Genomic DNA, 6421 nt, shown 5'->3' with positions numbered 1-6421 from the left:
AACGGGCCGTGCGTCTTGTCTACAAACTCGTACATCGGATGCGATCATGCTATCCTAACAGCTTAACGTTGTTACAATGGTAAGGTTAAACAATTGCCGCAAAAAACCTACGCATTATAATAAATGGGCGATAAAAAAGACATAACAGGAATGCTGCATAGAGGAGGAAAGTAGAACTCATTTGCCGGACACATGCGGAAGACGAAAAGAAGACAAATGACGCGTATCTACCCATTTTCCAATACATGTAATACAGCAACATGCCGTCTTGCCGGTATCAGTATGTAATGGATTTGACTTGCTCGTGGCATGGTGTAATTGTTTCTAACGCCAGGCACATGACATCAAATGTTCACTTTATTCGCTTGCGGAGAGGCCATCCTGGCTGTTTGAAGATATAAGGTGTATGATCCCTAACAACGAGGTGGTTTCTGCAGAACGTTATTTGTCTTGTAATTATTTAATCATTTATTTCATTGGTGTTTTACTCAAGAATATTTCACTTACTCGACGGTGGCCAGCAATATGGTGAAAGGAAATCGGAGTCCAAGACAAACTCACGACCACCCGCAGCTTGCTACGGTTAATTACGTGATGCGTACAGTATACCGCTGACCGTTGGTATACGAAAACCTGTCACGGTGCCTGGATTGGAGCAAAACTACATATGCTTGTAAACGCTTTTCTTTGCGACTTGACTGAGATATGCTTTTAACACGCGTACTTGAGGTCGCAGTGTCGTTGATATAATAATAGTCGGAGAAGATATTTCCTATTGCACCCCATGTACATATACGCTATTCAGGCTTAACACGGTGATGTGAATACTCTAGCGCGGTTTCCCATGGTCATTTTTCTCCATTGATTATCAAAAATGACGCCACACAGAAGTAGAGACAGCAAGAAAACCCATACTCTTCCAAGTAAGACATCTTCAAAATCCATTTAGCATAGCTGCTATACAGATCAGTCACTGTGAGGGTATAGGCTTTAGGCGGTCATCAACATCTTATCTTCTGATCAATATTACCAATTAACCAGCAATTATTCCGCAATTAATACCGTAATTATCCCCGGGATATAAATTATCTGGACCATTAATCATAGGAATCAGACATGTATATCCCACAAGGGACTAACGCTATCTGATAGCCGAGGTGCTCGTGGTGATGCCGTTCATGCGGGCACTTTTCTCACAAAAATCCACATACTTTTTATCACAAATATCCGGGCACTTTTCTCACAGACATCTTCAGAATCGAAACTGTTTATGTTTGGTGTCATTCATGTCTGTTGCATTAAAAACATTTGTCACAGTAGAGCATTTGCTACATCAGTAAGTTTGTGTCATTAGTCTGTCTGTTACAGTAGGCAATTTTAATTTAAGAGAATATTTGTTCCATTGGAACATTTATGTTTCGCTATTCTTTACCCTAACAGAATATTTGTAGCATTGGAACATTTATATTTCGTTACTCTTTATGGAAACAGAGTATTTGCTGCAATGGAGCATTTGTGTTTCGTAATACTTTAATGTAAACAGAATATTTGTGCATTGGAGCATTTGTGTTTATTTTATTTACGAGGTTATTTCTTCTTATAGAACATTCTTTTATTAAAACATTCGTTGTGGAAGATATTTTGTTGTACTACAGATTGCAGTACAATAACACGTGTTGTATATGAGAAATGAATTGGTTGTACTGAAACACTGCATAGGCATGTGTTACTATATACTATATTATTTACTATAGTCTATTTCAATATTCAGCTGTCTGTAAAATCAGGCATACTCGCTACCAAGATTGGGACACAGACCCCCATTACAACTTCCGTTTTTCGGTAGGGACGATTGTAGTTCTGTGAATTTTAGGGTATAAAAGTCTTTTTTTGCTCCCAGGCGTCAATTTTTTGGTGCACAGGTGCATGCTTGGTATTAAAATGCTGGAAACTGTCTAAACTTTGAGGAGGTATGAGCTTTATTGATGAAAGTTTGAAATTCTGGGCGAGAGGACACAAGGTGTGAGGTAGTGATGAGGCTGCGAGTGACGTCCCCTTGGCGTTGCTAGGCACGCCTCCCAGCTGCCGGCATGGAAAGGTCCAGATTTTGACGGTCAACCTATGTCAAGATTTTTATGGCTTCTTTCTCACAGGCTGGGCCAGGTATGCACCAAGCTTAATGGCCACGGAATGTTTGGGACTGAGCTACAGCGCTAGACGTTAACATTGTCGCTTATGGAAAATTAATGGGGGTCCGAGGCCTGTACTGACGAAGTCACCAAAATGTGAAAAATGTCACTATGCGCTTAGATTTCGCAGCAGCCTGATAATTTTTGGTGGGTATGTCTGTGATGTGTTTTGCATTGATTGGGCCGTTTCATAGCTTCTTGGGGCTATTTACATTTTGAAAATATCCATTTTGATGAAAAATCGGTAAAATGCTGTTCAGCGTAGGGTAGCATGTGTATAGGCATCCTGAAATGAACAACATGCAACGTTCTAGTATTCCTACGCTTGAAAATGGAGACGTTCAGAGCAGAAATTGCTGCAAAAATTGAAAGTTTCAGTGTTTATAGTGAAAACGGAGCCTGTCGAGTGTGGACTGGACCATTGACGAGGGATGGTCGATATGGTCTTGCCTCCTACAAAGACCCCGTCACACATCGATGGAAGAAGAAACACATCAGTAGACTTGTTTATATGGCCAGACAGGGGCTGTCACATTTAGATCCCAAGCTTGATTGTTCACACGTGTGCCACAACACACGCTGTGTAAATGTGGACCACATAAGCTTGGAACCACATTGTGTTAACAATAACAGGCAGCACTGCTGTCTCGGCCATGGGCAGTATGCAAGGTGCATGTTGCATTTAAGACTGAGCAGGTTGGTTTCCCCTCATTAAAAATAATAAATAACAGATTGTTTTAGATTTTGCTCAATTTCTGTTATCATTTTTTAATTTCTTTCATAAGCAACAACAGCAGTGACAAATTATATACAAAATTGGCGGTTACAAATATCTAGTGTATGTGTGATCTGTTTGGGTGTTGTCCAGCTGTCCCTTGGCATAGTCAGTTTTTTCTTCTGGATTTGAAAGCCTGTACTCAATGTGCTCTCGAAGTTTTCTGGCTGTATTGCGGAGTGATCTCCCCTTAACTGTCTGTCGCTTCTTATAAACCTTGTGGTACTGGTTCACCCTTTCAATCTGTTGTACTGTTCTCTCGCTCCTAGGTGAAATACTGGCGCCGACAGCTTGGAGTTTGGCAGCCGTGGACTTGTCCTGGCCATTGTTAAGTCTGTGGATTGTGGACGCCGCCCTTCCCTCCATATTTCTGCTGTAGTTTACATTCTTGGGCAAGGAGACGCTGAGTGATCTGTTGACAGCTTCGCACTTTTGAGTGCTGGTGTTCATCCGGAGACTGGTGACGGCTGTCTCGCTCAACCTCATGTGCAGTACTTCGGTCAATAGTTTCGTGTCGTTGTCATCCATGTTAAAAGGGCAGAGTTTACTGGTGGATAAAAACAGGGACCTCTCCCACCAGCTGCTGGTTTCCCCTCCGGAGCAAACCACACTGTTCCTGCGGCATTTGGAACAGTCCCCACCGTAACACCTGACCGTTGCATCCACAACCCTGGGTAGGCAAGTTTTTATTTTCCTCATGTCACCAATGTGCTCAGACATAAGTTGAGAAAATATCAAGCTACACCTGGCCTTAACATCCTGACTCAACACCTTCTGTGCTTTCTTCCTGGCTTCCCTCGTTCGGCCCTGTCCTTCGAACATGGCATCGCTGAACTTAGCCTGGTTACATTTCTTGAACTGGGATCTACCAAGGTGCGTGGGGTCTGCTAACCGTTCGACCTCCCACAGTGGCTCGACCAGTCGGATGCCGTCCTCCACTCCCTTGGCTGACCTGGAGTCGCCGTCTGTGGTTACATGTTTGGCAAAAACACCTTGCCTCGCCAATCCCTCGCCAATCTCGTTCCCCATATTATACTCGGACCAGGGGGCATGTGGGTTTGTGTTCGCTGTGCACTCCTCGTGTCCTCCAGGGCACTTTACTTGGAAGCCTTTTCCTCTTAGCCAGGACCCAGTCCAACACAATTTATTCTTCAGTGCTGCGGAGACAATGTATTGGTTGTCTGTTGATGTCTCCACAGCCAGGGAAATTGCTTGTGAAGCATTCTGGCCCGGTTTCTTGGGACTGGTTATGGTAATGCTGTTGTAGCGAGTGTCTGTGGCCAGATCTATTGTGCTGTCATCCTCTCCTCTTTGCCTTTTGTATGCCTTTACCTCTTCCACCTTATTTGCCATATCCTCTCTGTTCAGCTTTGCGATTGCAGATGCGACATGGTTTGCAGTGCGATGCATGTTCCTACGAGTGGCAGGCGGCACGTCCATCGCTGCAAATAGGAGTCTGGCTCGGGTGTTCCCCATTGGTGTGTCCTGGAGGCCTACTTGAAGAGCTCGGTTCACCGCCGCAGCTTTTTGGCCAGGTCTGTTGCATTCTACCTCTTTGTAGAATTTGTGGAAGCCAGATACATAGTCACAGTCACAGCACTTAAAACTGAACGCCCAGGCTAAACCCCACTTTTTCTCTGCAGCTATCTCTAACCTGGGCAGTGGACAGTGGTCCTTGGTCTCACTGTGCTCAAGCATAACTTTGTTCCATATACACACCATTTTCTGTATATCTATGAGTCGCATTCCTTCAGCAGCCCATTCCCGCTCATGTGTATCTCTGTCTGATCCAGCCGTGGAATCTACCTTGCACCGTCTTGGCCGCTGTATTCTCTTTGTGTCAGGCTGGTGTGTTCTTACAGCCTCCTGATTGGGCTGGAAATCTGTGTCCATCAAGGAACACCCAGGCACAGGATTCAGCATGTCTGTAACTGCTGACAGGTTATTTGAGCCATTCTGGGCCTTTCCAGCTTGAAATCTAGACTGTTTCCTCTTTCTGTCTCCCTTCATGGTGTTTTGGGGTAGATTGTTTGCCTTGTTAACTGTCAGACTGACCAATATAGGTGTACTTGGTGGCTGCCTGATTGGAAATGTTAAATTCATATTTTTCCTCTCTGTTTATATATTGTAGATGCCAATGTGACACCCTTTGATGTTACTGTGCAGAGTAATAACCTGCTGTGAGACAACAGCAATGGTGCAGGGAGGTTTTTGCATGGTGAGCTGGTCAGCCAATCAGCAGTCATGGGGGAGGAGGGCAGGGGGGGGGGGTGCCTGGCTGGGTGGTCTTTTAAAGGGTTTCATCATGTTATTCAGTGGGGAACTGGGATACTAGTCTTTTCTTAAGTCCTGTCCACTAAAAAAGTGCCTGTGAGTAGATCTTCATCACCTTGAGGCATTATTCTTGCTTTGATTTTGGTCACAAGTGATTGTTCCGAAATCGTGACAATCCGCTTTGATACCCCCTACCACACTGTCAGTCAATTTTTTTCACATAGTTGCTGAAGTAAATGTCTTATATTTTGACATTTAATTGTCAGATAAATTACCTATATTTTGATGTATGCTTTGACACTTTTGGCTTGTAACTTTGATATTTAAAGCTGCTCTGAGTAGAAAAGTCTTCTTAAAAATGTATATTTCTCTAAATGGTTGCTTTTGAAAAGTCTAAAGTGCTCTGTCAATGTGATTTTTTTAACTTTTCTTGCAGATAAACATCTTGTCTTTCCAAAACAGTTGACCTGATGGAGATATCTCGAACGGTATATGCACTGCAAGGCTTCAAAGTTTACCCCTCAGAGTTTTTTCACCCTGGAAAAAAGACACATGTTCAAGATGGGGGTACCCCAACTTGAATTCATTCAACTCCAAAGTTTCTGCATGTATCAAGCCCTAATTTTGCCTGTGAGGTTCAAAAGTGTCAGGAATTGTGTGGTGCAAAAATTATTGATTTTGAAAAAAGGTGGCTGGTGTGATAGGACACAGACCCCCATTACAACTTCCGTTTTTCGGTAGGGACGATTGTAGTTCTGTGAATTTTAGGGTATAAAGTCTTTTTTTGCTCCCAGGCGTCAATTTTTGGTGCACAGGTGCATGCTTGGTATTAAGATGCTGGAAACTGTCTAAACTTTGAGGAGGTATGAGCTTTATTGATGAAAGTTTGAAATTCTGGGCGAGAGGACACAAGGTGTGAGGTAGTGATGAGGCTGCGAGTGACGTCCCCTTGGCGTTGCTAGGCACGCCTCCCAGCTGCCGGCATGGAAAGGTCCAGATTTTGACGGTCAACCTATGTCAAGATTTTTATGGCTTCTTTCTCACAGGCTGGGCCAGGTATGCACCAAAGCTTAATGGCCACGGAATGTTTGGGACTGAGCTACAGCGCTAGACGTTAACATTGTCGCTTATGGAAAATTAATGGGGGTCCGAGGCCATGTGGTGGCGGATATACTTTGTGCAG

General features: G+C 43.8%; 2 long non-coding RNA genes across 3 annotated transcripts in view; both read left to right on the top strand.

Annotated features, from left to right (window-relative positions):
- The first annotated feature begins 1943 nt into the window (after positions 1-1943).
- On the top strand, positions 1944-5976 carry LOC135479205 (uncharacterized). Of its 2 annotated transcripts, none has more exons than XR_010445837.1 (3): positions 1944-2163; positions 5096-5182; positions 5675-5976. It is a non-coding gene; the product is annotated as an uncharacterized LOC135479205 (long non-coding RNA). The 2 variants fall into 2 exon arrangements; XR_010445838.1 differs by lacking the exon at positions 1944-2163 and adding an exon at positions 2227-2336.
- Positions 5977-6094: 118 nt separating this feature from the next.
- LOC135479204 (uncharacterized) overlaps positions 6095-6421 on the top strand; it is a 4031-nt gene continuing 3704 nt past the window's right edge. Inside the window, exon 1 of the long non-coding RNA XR_010445836.1 lies at positions 6095-6294. This is a non-coding gene — a long non-coding RNA (uncharacterized LOC135479204). The remainder of the gene's footprint in view (positions 6295-6421) is intronic.

This window comes from Liolophura sinensis, chromosome 12 (assembly GCF_032854445.1).
Source record: "Liolophura sinensis isolate JHLJ2023 chromosome 12, CUHK_Ljap_v2, whole genome shotgun sequence".
Classification (NCBI taxonomy): domain Eukaryota; kingdom Metazoa; phylum Mollusca; class Polyplacophora; order Chitonida; family Chitonidae; genus Liolophura; species Liolophura sinensis.
This window is presented reverse-complemented; position numbering and strand designations above follow the sequence as displayed.